This window comes from Armigeres subalbatus, chromosome 3 (assembly GCF_024139115.2).
Source record: "Armigeres subalbatus isolate Guangzhou_Male chromosome 3, GZ_Asu_2, whole genome shotgun sequence".
NCBI classification, from domain to species: Eukaryota; Metazoa; Arthropoda; class Insecta; order Diptera; family Culicidae; genus Armigeres; species Armigeres subalbatus.
In genome coordinates, this window is record NC_085141.1 from 377,307,333 (window position 1) to 377,324,403 (window position 17,071).

General features: G+C 41.9%; 1 protein-coding gene across 3 annotated transcripts in view; it reads left to right on the forward strand.

Annotated features, from left to right (window-relative positions):
• LOC134226587 (neurogenic protein mastermind) overlaps positions 1 to 17,071 on the forward strand; it is a 471,961-nt gene that overhangs the window by 90,236 nt on the left and 364,654 nt on the right. Inside the window, exon 1 of one of the 3 annotated variants that reach the window (XM_062707448.1) lies at positions 7,612 to 8,030. The exons of the other annotated variants lie outside the window; for them this stretch is intronic. The gene's annotated coding sequence lies outside the window, so the exon portion shown is untranslated. Of the gene's footprint in view, positions 1 to 7,611; positions 8,031 to 17,071 lie in introns of those variants that run through there. 3 annotated transcript variants of the gene reach the window in all.

Genomic DNA, 17,071 nt, shown 5'->3' on the forward strand with positions numbered 1-17,071 from the left:
TATGTTTTCCCCAGAAACTAGAACCAATATGCTGATCAATGGTAGCTGCAGATCCAAAATCCATTATGTATACGCAGAGATATGGCCATTTTTGTGAAAATGGTACGGAATTGGCCAAACACCCTGAATAAATGTCACTTTCGAAGAACATTTGGAACCTGTTACAAATTGGCTAGAGTCTTACAGTCCTCAAAGTGTATCTTTAATAAAGATCCTATATTCATCGTACTGGGAAAACAATAATTTTGAGACCTGCATGGTTCCAGATGGTGCCAAAACCGGCTCCTCCTGGAAGGCCCTTGGAACCTGCTATAAGGGTGACAGTGGACACTATCATTTTGGATATGTTTCTGTAATCATCGTCTCGCAAAGCCATGAAGTTAGATACTCATATTTGCATTATTCCGATCTGTTATCATTTCATCATGTTCCCGGGACCGTTTTTACGGAAATGGCCATATCTCTGCGTAGTTTTTATGGATTCCCGATCTACAGTCACTACTGGTCGGCATATTAGTTCTAGTTTTTAGACAAAGCATAAAATATGATGAAAGTAAACCTCACATAAAATGACAAGCAGTGGAAAAAATACATCTTGAACGTACCCTCGGAAAACCCGGAACATCTCCGGTGGCCAATGATCAACCTCAGGTTTTACATGGGGATAGTATACTAGAAGAGTTTTCGCGTCCGATGGTCCCAATTTTATCAAAATCGGATCATTCTACGCAAAGTTATGCTGACTTGAACTTTGACAAAATTTTGCCTATCTCAACCTTTTTGTCTAACCCCTGTAATTACTGATTAGTGTACGACCCCTTACTTTCGGTCGCATGACATTTACTGCCATACGGTCATATCAGCTGAACGACTTTTTTGGTCATATGACTTGTTCGGCTAAAAGGATTCTTCGGACAAACGCATTCACGATGTATTTATTAACCCTTCCGTTACCAACTCCCCTTTTGGAAACGATAATGAAATTCTTTTTGGCTTAAACTTTTTTGTTTTGCAAAATTTTTCTACGCAATTTTCGCCAAAATAAGCGTAAATTATTCAGGTTTCAGTGGCTTGTAGATTTTAGAATTGGCACTTGATTCCGGAGTTGTTCCGGCTTTATAATGGGTGTTGAGCCATTTTTAAAAACGCATGCTACGAAAATGATCATTTTAGATATTTTTAATGGAAGCGATGCCTGAACTATGCCAAATTTAATCAGGAATGTCATCCTTGTGTGGCCACGAATCCTTTGAGAGTTTTTTTTTCACAGCGTCGACAAATGCTGAGGAGTGCGCGGTCGGCCGAATTATTGTGTTCTGCATTGCGCGGCCGGTAATAAAATGAATCAGTTCAGTGCGTGATCTCTCTTGTTTCGAGGCGGGCTTGGTAGTCATATGGCTACTGCATCTGCCTCATACCGTTTCCATTACTATTCCTATACCTTCAATTTGAGTATTCTAACAGTAATCTGCTAGAATTGGAAATGAACTTATAGAGCTCGTTTCCTACATCCAATTAGAAATTCCATCAGTTACCTTCTCCTATCTATCACATTGGCAGCTCGTTAACCAAGACGGACCTCTGCCTCTCCAACTCCAACCTAACCCAGAAATTCCAACAAATTCCGCATGAACTCGTGGCAAGTGCAGAGGTATATTCGGCTTGCAGTGGGCGAGTGATTGCATCATCATTTCCTCCCCCTTCCCTACATTGACTTGCATTCTGACGTGGCAGGCGCCAGTATGACCTAACAAATGAGATCACCAGTACTTGTACATTGAAGATGTGTGCTAGTCCCAAGCAAACATCTGTTGGTTCCCTGTGCAAGAACAGCTGATCTGGTCATAATGGAGTAGCAACTACGAGCAGTCAATCAAGCTCAAGCTCAAGCTCACAGCGTCGACAAATGCTGAGCTCGTGAAATCCATTACGACTTCAATTTGGACGTCTATACAGATACGTCAAAAGAAATATTAATTTTATCTGAGCGCCCTTTCACGTTGCAGGCTGCAGTTTAAAAAGTCCACAATAATCATTTCCTTCCCTTTGAAGCACTGACTGGTGGTGAAGCTATTTTGCGTAGCAACCTTTTCATTCGCTCGTGATTCCGCTCTGAAACATTTAATTGATTCGAGAGTTTAATTTCTTGTCAGATTTCTGACACTCAGTGGCCAAAACCGTTCATGGAGCAGTCGGTAATGGTAGCCGGTTATGATTGATCACGGGATTGAGATTACGGGACTATAAACCCCGTCTGACTCTACGAAGCCGAGTCAGAGAGGCTTAGCACCAGTTGATTGAATGTTAAGATGTCACTCGGAGGTATAGTCTGAATAACTACTGATGCTGGCACTCCCTAGTAACATCGACGAATTTATCGTGATCTTATAGCACATTTGAAGAGTATAATAGCAGCAGGGGCCGATTTTCATACAAAATGGTCAACTTTAACATGCTGTTCCCCGATGACCGATTGAGCTGAAATATATTGAAATTTACATACACGAAAGCTCAAATATATAAATATATGTGTAACCAAGCGTCATCATCACTATCGGGACTCTTGATGATGATAGCTAACAAGACGAGGATGTGCTGCATCAATTACAGGCTACTGACAAGCGTAACTCGGTCCTCGTCAAATGAGCTTATTTGATAATTCAGTAGATCCACTGACTCCGCTAACGGTTCGAGCACGTTATTGGTTGATGATCCCTGAAGATGATCATGAAGAAGGACTACTAAACTGCAATCAGATTTAGGTTACGTGCAGACGCTGCAGAATCTAAAACTGCGATGCGAATCTCCAGTCTGGGTATTGGCGTTTAACTTGAACTGCAACGTGCGAAAGCTAGAGAGTACGCATAGGCTGATGTTAGTGAAAGTCATCAGCGTACTCGTGGGCATGATGCTCAAATGCTGGTCAAGGAAGGAAGACGAGAAGTGCTACGTCCTCAGAGGCACCGATAATACCCGAAGAAATGTCAACGTAGCAATGGAAGCAGAAAAATTTGAATAACTCGATCAAGGCTACAGTTCTTAACAGACCACGGATGCCTCAGGTGCGTTGAACCTGCACAGGTTCAATCATACGGTCTGTCTGTCTTGTTCACATGCAGTCGGTTCGACGCGGAGAAGAGTGTGATGTTGGAGGCGTGCGGAATCGCCACTACTACCAATAATAGGGCTATAAGGGCTGTCAACGTCGCTCTTCTCGTTAGCATGGGGTGAGCGTATAGCCGCATAGTATGTGGTCCAGCTCGGTTGCATGTGAGCTCTCGCTGCCGTGGAACTTCTCGTCGAAGTAGGATCGATCCTCCGCCGGTTTAATTGCAAGTGGTTCGCGATGGAAATGAGAGTTGAATAACGGGTGGCCACTAAATAACGGGAATGACTTCAATACTTTTCTATCAGCACATTATTGCTTTCAGAGAAATATTACCTTATGGGAATGAATCTTTGGAATGTTCAGAAAATTGTCGCACAGGCAATTTCACTCTAACATGTCTTCTAAGCACCATAGTATACAAAGGTGATGGTCTTTCACACAGACACGAAGCAACTCATCAACAGGATCAGTAGCAGCATCCGGAAAATCGATGTGACAGCCCTCCAGCGGCATGTGATAACAGCAAAACCATGTTACGCCAAACGGCGACCCACAGACCGACGCTAATTAATCTAAGTTGAAGACAAAAGACAACTCATCATTTAACATATATCAGATTGAATTGTACTTCTTTGTAGTTTTCTCTCCGAGCCGTTCATTTCATACTAGCTATTTAGTTAGTCCAACAATGGAGTTGGGATCTGAGTGGAAATCTTTTATCAGTGTAGGTCTGAGTAGTTTATCGGGTGGGAATCATTGGAACAACCTCGGCACTCAACTGGTTGCCCGTTGAGGTGGGTCGTCTGTTGCGTGGAAGCTTCCGACGTAGGAAAACTACCCGCCCATCAGAGTAGAATTGATCCACCGCTAGGCACTAGCCAGGTAGTCCCACTCGAGGCGGCAGCCGAAGGTACAGGAACCCTAAGGGAGTGGGAGGAGAGCCATAGGGATCAAGCAATGGTCTACAAAGGGAAGCCAAAGGGTTCAACAAGTCTATAGCCAAAACGGAGGAAGAGTGCTGAATGCACAAAGCGCCTACTTTCGCAAGTAGTTCCGAAAAGTGGTCCCAGATACCAAGGATGGGTATTTTCTGGCAATATTCTGGATTAGAAAAGCGTTTAGTTGAGGCTCTTGGTGGTATCATGAACGACCATGTTTAGAGAGAAATTTTATGACCACCACAACAACAATGATTCGGCAATTCTGGAGCCGGTGAAAAGTCGCGTGTTGTAACAATTGAAGACTGATATTCTGGCAAAAAAAACATTTGTTAATACATGTGGTTGCTGCTTTCGGTGGATTGCTATATAGGTTGCCATTTTGAGGTTTGGTGTGTTTCAGTAAGCGTCACTTCACGTTTTCTTGGGTAGTGTCTCTCCCACTCCAAAATTAACTGTCTTTTCGGTAATCCACCACGATGGTAGATTCCTTCTCCAAATGGGGAACACTTTGATCGACTAGAGTTCCCCTCACTCCATGGCAAGCTACTGACTGATACTTCTCCCAGCAGCTACAGTTCTACCTAACCTCCAACAGGTTATGGGCCCAGGAACGGTCCCGGATCTACAACTTAGTGTCTGTATTTGTATTTCTTTTTAGAACGTGGGTAGCTGGCTGGTTAGCTGGAGTTCAAGAGGTGCTTCGGAGAAAAACATTCAGGAGCTGGTCGCCAGTGCTGTGCAAGCATCGAAATCAGGCTACTTGTACACGCACTATGTGCTAGAGAGATTGTTTCACCAACGTCACTTGTTGGACCAAGTCGGACCAAGAGCATTCCATTGCCACAGCAAGTGGTCGACAAATGATTGCTGATTAGCAAGCGCTGGTGAATGATCATGACAATACAAAATAGTGAATACGAAACCGAAAATCAAATCAAAACTTTCAAATCAGCGCAAGCAAGAAACGCGACCCGTCGTATACCTTAATTGCTCCAACTGGAATGTACTCCGCATCGATAATGTTGTTGAGGATATTGATTGTCTTCTTAATGCGTAAACGAATAAAAATGTCCTGATTTTTTAATTTGTTGTTCGCATTTTGAGGGAAACAATAACCTCTTTTTTTCTTTCGATGAAAAGGAACAACGAAGTAAATTCCACAATGCCAAAAAATGCTGATCTGTTGTATTACAAATTTCTGCGAACCAATTTAGCTCCTGCGAGACCAATGAAATAACGACAAAACATGAGAGTCTTTTCTGTCTCCTTTGTACCCATCGCTGCATTAAGCAAATGAGTTTGATGATATGGCGAAGGTGGATGTTGATCCCAAGGGAATGAGTTGTAACTATTTTTGTTGTACGTCGAGGAAACGTTCAATTAAATTGATTGAGATACCTATCGCGTACAATAGAGAATTCTATTGAACTTATCTTTTAAGGTCATTGTTAATCTTGTTTGTACAATACTAACAAACATTCAGATTGATCCACCTCAAGTAATGGTGCTTTTCTAAAAAGGTTATAAGATATCTCGAAAAACAATGTCTTCTATCCTTTCCCTTTCCTTCAAGCTACAAGTTCTTCCAATCAGAACAACCTTTCAAGTTTCAAATAAGGAAAATCGATCCAACACCATCCCATCCCGATAGGCCACATGCCTCAAAGTATCCTCATCAACACTCCTCAACATCTGTCAATGTTTCGAATCCCTTCCGCATGTGCGGTGATTGTCTGAATTTTGCAGAATTGAGAGACAGAAAAAAAACCAAAAGGGGAACACAACGACAAACGGATGCAACAGCCCAAACAGGTCGACACGGAACGGTCACAGCGAGTCGAGTAACAACAAGAGGAAAATCCACTTCATAATGTTTATTACGTCGGGTTCAACTCGACCCGACGCACGGCACGGTGCAGTTTCGCATCAAATGAACGTTCAGTGACGCACATAACACTTACACTTACACATGCATGCACGTGTTTGCGTCGTTTCCTAGAACGGATTACTTTCTCAAGAAAATTTGACAGACGCCGTAGTGTTGCATCCTTTTTGCTTGATTTCGGATCATTCTGGTCGATGAAGCTTTGGCAGTTAATTTGGCAGCACTGATATAGTTTAAAAAATGTCATCAAATAATTATTGAATTTTGTCATAAATGTTTTCAAATCATTATTTGTCATATTTACCTGACCAAAAAAATGAGAAATAGTGACTCAATTGCGCTTGTTCTCAGATTCTGGTATTTATTACCCGCACGGTATGTGGAAGCATTACAAAATCGATAAGATAACAGTAGGAACCGCCACAATCTACAAGGTTACCCCTTATGCGATATTCGAGCGCAATTCTAATCAGACCTTGAACCGGATGGAATCTGCCAGTTTTTGCGGATCCTATTTGTCTGTTAGTTCCGGAACGAAGATAAGTGACGTTGATTGGTTTTGTCCTCACTCCAGAGCTACTCCACTCCAATTACAAGTGGAAATGGACACAGACCACAACTGATGGTTGTTATGCTATAAGTACTTTAAGAAAACTCAATTTCTTTGATTATTCTAGTGTTTATATAAGATCATTTAAAACTTTATAAATCCAGAATTCTTCCTTTGCTCTTCCATTAAAAACAGTGTTCATATCAAACGGATCAAAACTAACCCACACAAAGAAATTTCTGAAGAAGCTCAACACATTTCATTTCCCTCTGTGCCAAGACCGGTGAATTGTTGTTGTTCGGTCTCGTTCACTCCGCTACTGGTAGCATCTCGCTTCCACAAACGACGCGGGGTCAACTTGACGTGCTCCCAGTCCCGTATTACGAACGGAGCGACGTCGGCTGCGAATGACAACAACAGGGCTTGTGTACGATTGGAGTTGGGAAATGGGAAGGAAACCAAGAAAATGTATTTCGAAGTCGAATATGCCGTGTCTGTCAGGACCAAGTGGGAGAATTATCCACTTGGATCTCAACAACTCGGCATGGGCGGCCTGAATATGAACATTCGCGTGATAGCGCTTTTGAATCCTGCTGAATATTCATAGGATTACCAAAGCAATTGCATTCTGATTTGAGTATCAGATCGGAATTGAATAAATTGACAGTTGACAGATTTGACAGAAATTGACAGAATTTCACATCACTCTAAAAAAATCCCAATTGATAATTAAATGATGAATGAGAGCACTCGCGAAGATGTCTCACTTCGGGATCCCTGAATAACTGGTGAATAACCAGTTGGAGCTTCGTTTTTGACCTCCTGCACTATTTCCGACGAACCGAAACAGTGGATACTCCGAAGATAAAAATGAATTCACTAAACAAACACAAACCAGCAAGGAACCGCGCGCGGCGCACGGTGGTGGAATCCGTTGAGCTACAGTGGAACTACCCTTCATGTTTTCACGAAACGAAGCAAACCGACACCGACTGACTGAGACGACGACAGGCAGCAGCCAGAGGTGCTGTCACGCACACACCGGCACCAGTTTGGTGGTTTGTTTGTTGCCCATCAGCTTGCTTCGACCGTTTCGCCGCGTTCGCTTCCCGATCAGTCAACGATTGCGAATCGGTCGCGCGAGACCCCGAACACCGGCGTGTTGTATGTGCGGTTTATTTCTTGTTTACGGCGCGGTGGCCACTCGATTCGATTGTTTCGGTCGGTCAGAGTCAGTCAGTGTTTGTTTGATTTCTCCAGTGAGGCGACCGACCGAATGGTTTGTTGTTGTTTTGACCACCGTTGGATGACAATTTCGTAGCGATACGGCGCGGTGAGATGCGGATGATTTCCGTTTTGGAGCATTAGTTTTTTAGTGCGTGAAGAGCACGAATTCGATGTGAAAGAATGGAGCGACGTGTAATGATTGGATTTGGATTGGACTACTCGCAATAGTGGTGTCGACACTCTGTGGTATTCTTGACAATAGAATATTTTGACGGTTTGATATTGTTTGTAGCACATCGAGGTGAACAATTTTTTGAAGTAAGTAACAATGCAGTCAGCCTAACTTTGCCCCATCCCTAGACGTCGAGGACCCAAGGAGTGTACATTAATCTTCTTAGCCAAAGTCACTCCCAACGATTCGTAATTCATCTTTCCCCCTGAATGTGAAACGGTTGGTACGGCTGTCCCCGTTTCTTCCTTTCGTAGATTCAAACCTCTTCGTTGATCATGTTATTTATTACTAAATAACCTGATTGCCGGGGATTTATGGATTTTCTCCCAAATTCAAGCCTGCACGGTGGGCCTGGCCATTTTAATACTTGTGTCATATTTATGATATGCTGAAAATATTGATGCAGACAAGAAAATGCTCGGAAACACAACCGACATTTCCAGGATGCTTTTCAATACTGGCTGTGCATGTGCTAAGACAAGACAAGACAAGTAAGTAACAATGCAGTCAACAGTTTGAAATCAATGCAATATTGAAGGAATCATCGAGTCTTTAAAATATCAATATACGGAATATTAAATTACTTCGAAGTTCTTCAAGTGCAAGGATAACAAGTTTTGTCTCCAGCCTCACGAGAAATGTGCACCTCCTTAAAACTTATGAGAATTCTCGGTGATTATTATACGGCGGATTCGAATCCACCAAGGATTCTCAGTTAAAATCTTGAAGAAAGATCTAAGTCGGATCGCTTCTAAATTCATAATGGGATCATCATCAGATGTCAGCGGACCATAATTCGTGCCTGGTGGTCTCGCAACTGGATTCCAAATAACGAGCTACATCGTCGTTATCACCAGAGGCCGATAGCAACGGGAATTCGGGAACGGAAGTGGGGCTGGGTCGGCTACACCTCATGTAGGGGCGGAAGCGAAATCTATAAACGAGCATTGGACTGGAATCCTGCTGGACATCGCAGCAGAGGAAGATTCAGATGGCGATGTAGCCTCCACAACGAAATAAAAGAATTCGACTGAAATCATGATTGGCAACACGTCAAGGTGATTTCTAAACATTGCTCAGTATAGTGATCTAGTAAGTTGGGTCTTAGCACCACTCGGGGTGTACAGGATCAGGCAAAATGTAGAGGACGATTCCAATCAAAATTGTTTTTGTTTTTTTGCGGAATTCTTACCATTACGAATTGTACTCGAAACCCTATACGGATTGCACTCAACACTTGTCTCCTGCTTCTACGAAACTTCATTTGCATTCTACATGTTCACTCAGTGTTATCGACAAAAAATTATGGGTGCTATCGTGAAAATCCAGACCGTGCCCTGCGTGGTAAAATCGTTCAGGGAAAGAAAAGCGAAGACAACCGACCTCGTGACCACAAAGAAGGTGAAGGATTACTTCAAGCGCAATCCGAAACATTTGATTCGAAACGTGGCCAAGAAAGTCAATTTTTTCGTCCGGTTCGCTTAGCAGACAATGAAGCGGGCCGGACATCATGTCTTCAAGGTAAAGGGAGGCACCTTACGGAACCGATCAACAAAATATGGTGACCAAATCCACTGGCGGCGTCAGCCATTTTCATTTCACGGGATATCATTTGAGGCAACTTTCCTTTTAAAACAACCTCGAGTTATGCCCCACCTCTAAATCCGACAGTGACCGAATTCCGCGCCAGAAAGCTGTACCGCGAGTGGTTGGAGTAATCGTAATGGAAGTAGATTGCCTGCCTCGAGTTTTTCGTCGACAAGTCCCTTCGGGATGTACTAGGGAAGTTTTGAATGTAGAAGGTCGACAAATTTACCAAGAAGTACCTGGTGTAGTAGACATTCTGTTTTTGCCGGATCTATCATTTACGTGAAACCGATGATGAAGCTATGCGAAGCCATCGATATTGTTTTCGTGCCGACGGAGGCAAATCCTGTAAGGATTCCACTTCAAAAAGTTCACAAATTTGCCCAGAAATTGTCAATGCTTTTCAGAAAAGGAAGTAAAGCTGTGGTAAAAAGCGCTAGATGTCATCATAATTCATTTACCAAAAACTAATTAGTCTTTACATTCACTGATTCTGTGTGGATTTTTTTTATGGATATCCAATGCAAAATAATTTTCCTATCGTTTTCATACTGAATTCTGTACGAAAAAAAGTTTCTGCGTTGGATACCACCCAAATCGTTCGAAGATTTCAATCGACATTTTTTTATAATTTCAAACATATGTCTGCAGAAAAAAAAATCCAATGGTAAATTTCTGCGTAGGATACCACTCAGAATCTTCTACAGTTCTTAAAAGAAACAATTCCTCTATGGACTCCATTTGAAAGCATGTTTACGGGTTTCATTTTATTACTCGATAGATTTCTCACAGCATGTTTTTATGTTTCTCAAACCATTTTTTTTAGAATAATATCCAGAATATTCTACGGTTTTATTCCGCGAATCTACAGGTTACTAGCTTTCTAGCATTTTCTTCGAAATTTCTTACGAATCTTCGACTTCGCGGTATCTTTTACGAATTCTCATTCTCATTCATAATCAATCATCTACGGATTTTACTAAAAATCCACCATGTAAGGGTCAGCCAAAAAAGTTGAGATAGGCCAAAATTTTGTCGAGATTTAAATCAGCAGAACTTTGTTCAAGATAATCTGATTTTGATAACACTCGGGTCCATCGAACGCCGAAATTCTTTTAGTTTTTTGTCCTTATCTTGAATCCGGTCGGTTCATTTTTCCTCTGTCTCTGTAATTTCCATTATTTTTCATGCTCTCTTAAGGAACCGGAACTGATTTCCCCCATCAATGAGAATCGCAGATCAAGATTTTAGAAATACGCAGATATATGACCATTTCCATGAAAACAGTAATATAATAAAATAATAATCGGTACAAGATCGGTTCTGAAAAGGTGACCTCAGCTCTATGGAATAGCCATATCTCTGCGTAGTTTCTATTGATTTTCGTTCTGCAGCCAGAATTGGTCATACAATTGGTTCTCGTTTCTGGAGATTGCTTGAAAAATGCTGAAGGCACACATAACAAATAATGACAAGCATAAGAATAAATCTCGGGTACTTATTCAAAAGGACGTATGTGATTTTGTAAACAAAGATTCAAACGTCGATTTGTCCAATCTGATAGCACTCCCACGCAAACCATCACCACAGGCAGGAAGGGGAAGCCTTCGGCTACCTGTTAGTGGTGTCGGTTTGCGTGGGAGTGCCATCAGATCGGACAAATCGATGTTAGAATCTTTGTTTACAAAATCACATACGTCCTTTTGAATAAGTACCCGAGAAATGCATTTTTAACTTACCTTCAGAAAACCCGGAGCATCGCCAGCATCCGTTGACCGATTGATATTATTGGACCTGCCTCCCCTTTCTGTCCCTTTTTTTATACCTAGTACATGTGCTGTCACATAATCTTAGACCCCATCCCTCATATAGCCTCGGACGTCTTTTCTAAACGACACTTTTACAGATTTGATGTTATTTCTTTTGGTTTTCAAACTGGTTACTGTTGCAATATTCAAAACACAATTTCCTGCAAAAGATGACACTCAGAATGACTCTAGTCGAAATCCTGCACAGATTTTACTCTGATTTTTTTTTTCTCACAATTCTTACTTGGCGTCTTTGATTCTGCATTATAGTTCTATTCTTGAATTTTGTGAAGTAGTCTGGAGCCCTTAAATATCAACGAATCTAGATCTTAAGGCTAGAATCCGCGCAGCGTAGATTCGTGCGTTATGCACTGCGACACCTACCCTGAAGGGTCTCTGCTCATCTTCCCACATATATGGACTGACGTAGACTTCTTATAATCTATGACAAAAGGCCGAAAGACAAAAGGTCGAAGGGACAAAAGGTCGAAAAACAAAAGGTCGAAATGACAAAAGGTCGAAAGGACAAAATGTCGAGAAGACAAAACGTCGAAAGGGGTAGAAGGTCAAAAGGACAAAATGTCGAAAGAGACAAGAAGTCGAAAGAGACAAAAGGTCGAAATGGACAGCAGCGCCATTCCTCGGTTTGAGTCTCCTCCAGAATTTCACCGATTCGTACCGCCACGTATTGGCGATGGGTTAGTGACAAAAGGTCGAAAGGACAAAAGGTCGAAGGGACAAATGGTCGAAAAGGACAAAACGTCGAACGTGACAAAAGGTCGGAAAAGTCAAAGAGTCGAACACAATAAAAGGTCGAAAGAACAAAACGTCGAACGTGACAAAAGGCCGAAAGAGATAAAAGGTCGAAAAGAACAAAAGGTTGAAAGGGACATGACAATGACAAAGAATAGCAGAATTTCGGTTAAAAAAATACAGAGATCTCGGCTGTTGGAATTTCCCAGATCTCACTTCTCACTTCTGACATCTCACTTCTCACTTGTTATTCGGCCTAATGACCATGCGGCCTAATGGCCTTCGAGCTAAGGGCCTTCGGCCTTATGACCCAGCATCGTTCAAATATTTACTATATTAAGACCACCAAATGTCAGATGAATCTATACAATAAGCATACATAAGCATAAGGTGTCGCAGAAGCCTCTGCCAATGGACGCAGGGATCAAAGGATTGCTCTTAAGCCCAACCAAGGGCCGTTGTAACTACAAGTTACTAACAATGAATTAAAACATAAACTAGTCATCTATTCTCCTCCCTCCTTAGCCGTGCGGTAAGACGCGCGGCTACAAAGCAAGACCATGCTGAGGGTGGCTGGGTTCGATTCCCGGTGCTGGTCTAGGCAATTTTCGGATTGAAAATTGTCTCGACTTCCCTGGGCATAAAAGTATCATCGTGCTAGCCTCATGATATACGAATGCAAAAATGGTAACCTGGCTAAGAAACCTCGCAGTTAAAAACTGTGGAAGTGCTTAATGAACACTAAGCTGCGAGGCGGCTCTGTCCCAGTGTGGGGATGTAATGCCAAGAAGAAGAAGAGAAGTCATCTATTCTCTAGAATGCAGAGAGTATGGATTAAACACATTAAAAAGAATAGAAATATGGTTTGGTGGTCGCTACATATAAAAATAAATTGAACGATGATACAGGGGTTTTCTCCCTTCCAGGTAAAGAAGTATGCGCTGTTCATTTGCTTTTTGACTAGGCTTTAGTAACTTAGAGGAGTGTGAACTAGGTTGCCACTTCGATGGTGCTTTCAGATCGTCTTATGGTGCAAATCTTGTAGAATTAAAATTCACCCGTTGAAAAATTCTGGAAACTCTATCACGTATTTTGACGTAAGGCGATCTAATATACACGGATTAGGGCCAAAAGGCGTGAGGCAGAGATGGCTGTAGGAAGATTTTTTATTTAATCCTTATTATAGTGATTTGTAAGTGTAATACAAAGTTCATCACTTAGCTGTAGGAAGAAGCTCTCCCAGCTAACCTTTTTTGGAACTTATTATCCCATTTTCCCAAAAAAACATGGAAATTCAAAAAAAAGGCCGTTCGCCTCAGAACCTCACAGGTCTTGCAAAATTTACGGAAAGAACCGCCGTCAAAATGACGGGATAACCGAGCGTGCCTGGCATATTTAATACGACTTGCCACTCTGTAAGTTTTTCTGTGTCGGCCCAAGGAACTGTGGCTCTTTCAACTTTCTGTAGTTAGGCGACATTGGACTCGGTTTTTCAATCCTGTTGTAGACCTGTCTTATCCTTCTTTTGGTGTCTGGCACGAGATTTGGTTTTCAGTTTCCGTCAGAAAATCTGCGGCCGTACTACCCGTTATTCCGAAATGTTTTGAGATCCAGGCGAACGGCCGTTCGATGTTCATATGTTGGCGATGATATTCTATATCTAGGATCGTATGTTGGGTGGGCTTTATAAGGCCGCAGTAGCACTGGCTGAGTCAGAAAGAACAAATATTGGCTCGTTGGAAAGAGTGATGGTGGCAATGAAGACGCCAATGCACACTGGTTCAGAAGCCCCCAAAACGTGCGTGTTTTAGTTTCGACCTGAAAACTACATTTTAGAGCAGAGCTTCCCAAACCTTTGGGTATGCGACCCACCTAGCAAAACTCTATATGTCTCGCGACCCACCTATGAAAAAAATAATTTTACCCAGTAGTATTCAGCATTAATTGAATCAGAATGTCATCTGTTTCGGCTTCTTCCACATAAAAAATATTCACGTTACCTTACATGTACAAATGCAAAAAAATGACGAACATGGTATTGTTAGTCAAAATGCTAGCGTTTTTATTTTACTTCATTATGGGGACAGCTTTTAGGCATAAATGTTTAAATAAAATAGCGTGGTGATGGATATTTAAAATAAAATGCGGTTTGAACTTGAAATAATGTTACTGAAAAAAATGATCAAAAGGTTCGGCATTCGAGCTGCAATTAATATTTGTTCTGCACGACCCACCAACAATCCGCTCGCGACCCCCCTGGGGGTCGGGACCCACAGTTTGGGAAACCATGTTTTAGAGTAATGATGTCTCCAGAAGAGTTGAAGGATATTTCTTGGGCTTTCTTTTGATAAGAAAAGATCAATGATCTATCCACCTTGAAGGGCGGTATGAAATTAAAAATTTACGCAGATGTTCAAAAGCAGTGGTTGTCCTCTGCAATGTTATAAAAAATGTGAATTGGAACATCTTTTCTGAAGTAACAATATTGGACAAACGGTTTTGTAACGAATTAGAGCACGTTTTGTATGAATGACCCCCAAAAATCATAACAATAAACCATGCAATAAATAATTAATCATGTTAGACACTTTTTAATTGTTTACGTAACAGTTGTACTGAAAGACGTACATTAAGGACTATTTTAATTTGATTCAAAACAATAGTGGAACACGACGGAACAAAACAAAACATTGTGCATTCGGTAGCTTAAAACCGAATCTTTCAGATGGTGCCTGTTTGGCTTGCCGCCTCTTGCCGCTTTTCATGGTGTGTTGATGTGAAAATTGACTATTTTTTCTAAAGATTCTTTAATAACTTTGACAGGTTTCAATATAGATCAAAGACTGCTAGACAAAGATGTTTTTTGTCATTATGCACAACTTTCTAGAATAAACCATAGTGCTAAAATCATTTTCAAAAAAGTTACAGGGGTTAGGCAAAATGATTGAGATAGGCAAAATTTGGCCCAAATTCAAATCCTTATAACTTTTTGAAAAATTGATGAAATTGGACAAAACCGGAAGCATTCGACGGCAAATTTGGTCAAGATTTAGGAACATGTGCGATCACGAATACTGGCCACCGGACACCGGAGATGTTCCGGATTTTCGGAGGCCATGTCAAAAACACATTTTTTCTGCCGCTCGTATTTTTGTATGGTTTGAAGTTACATCGATAAACATTATTTTCCTAGAAACTAGATCTTATTGAAAATTGAATGCGGGCTGTTGCGCTAAGATCCGTTGAAAAACATCCGAGATATGGCCATTTCAGTAAAACTGGTTCCGGATACTATGGTCAATTATGTATATCCTTCCAATCACGTATATATTATCCGGTACCATATCAATATTGGTATCAAACTTCAAGATTTTTCATGGAGATGCTTCAGGAAGCATATTCAAGATGGTCAGTTGCTCTGACCACTCTGTAGTAGGTTCCAGGTGCCCCGGGGGAAGTGGCCAATTTGAAAAACGTTCAGAACCCTATCAATATGGGTATCAAACTTCAAGATTTTTCATGAAGATGCTTCAGGAAGCATATTCAGGATGATCAGTTGCTCTGACCACTCTGTAGTAGGTTCCAGGTGCCCCGGGGGAAGTGGCCAATTTGAAAAACGTTCACAACCCTATCAATATGGGTATCAAACTTCAAGATTTTTCATGGAGATGCTTCAGGAAGCATATTCAGGACGATCAGTTGCCCTGACCACTTTGTAGTAGGTTCCAGGTGCCCCGGGGGAAGTGGCCAATTTGAAAAACGTTCAGAACCCTATCAATATGGGGATCAAACTTCAAGATTTTTCATGGAGATGCTTCAGAAAGCATATTCAGGACGATCAGTTTCCCTGGCCACTCTGTAGTAGGTTCCAGGTGCCCCGGGGGAAGTGGCCAATTTGAAAAACGTTCAGAACCTTATCAATATGGGTACCAAACTTCAAGATTTTTCGAGGTGATACCTTTAAATGCATTTTAGAACCAGCAGCTGTCATGACCACTCTGTAGTAGGTTCCAGGTGTCCTGGGGAAGTGGCCAATTTGCAAAATGTTCGAAACTATATCAAAATGAGTATCAAAGTTCAAGGTTTTTCATGGAGATGCTTCAGGAAGCATATTCAGGACGATCAGTTGCCCTGACCACTCTGTAGTAGGTTCCAGGTGCCCCGGGGGAAGTGGCCAATTTGAAAAATATTCAGAACCATATCAATATGGGTATCAAACCTCAAGATTTTTCGAGGTGATACTTTTAAATGCATTTTAGAACCAGCAGCTGTCATGACCACTCTGTAGTAGGTTCCAGGTGTCCTGGGGAAGTGGCCAATTTGCAAAATGTTCGAAACCATATCAAAATGAGCATCAAAGTTCAAGGTTTTTCATGGAGATGCTTTTGGACTTTCCTGTCGAATAGAGTTCGCCGCAGCACTAAGTTGACCATCTACAAAACGCTCATTAGACTGGTCTGCCTCTATGGCCACGAAAGTTGGATGTTGCTGGCGAAGGACCAACGCGCCCTTGGAGTTTCCGAATGGAAGGTGTTGCGGACCATCTATGGTGGGGTGCAGATGGAAGACAATGGAGGTGGTGGTGGAGGTCAATGAACCACGAGTTGTAACTGTTAGGAGAACTACCCACACGGTACAATTTTGGCGGTTACGATGGGCTGGGCATGTAGCCAGAATGTCAGACGATAACCCGATTGAGATGATGCTTCGATAATAATCCGACCGGTACAAGAAGAAGAGGCGTGCAGCGGTCACGGTGGATCGACCAAGTGGAACGCGACCTGCGGATCTTTCGCAAAAATGAAAAACAGACGTCATACTCAGGATTTGTCATCATATCAACAAATACCTTGTCTTCCAAAATTATTTGATAATCGGCAGGCTTCACTTTGCCCTTAGGTGCCATAATAGGACCATGGCCATGTCAAGATATAGCACCCCACACAATTGCTAAGTCATGCTTGCGACCTGGCAGGCCA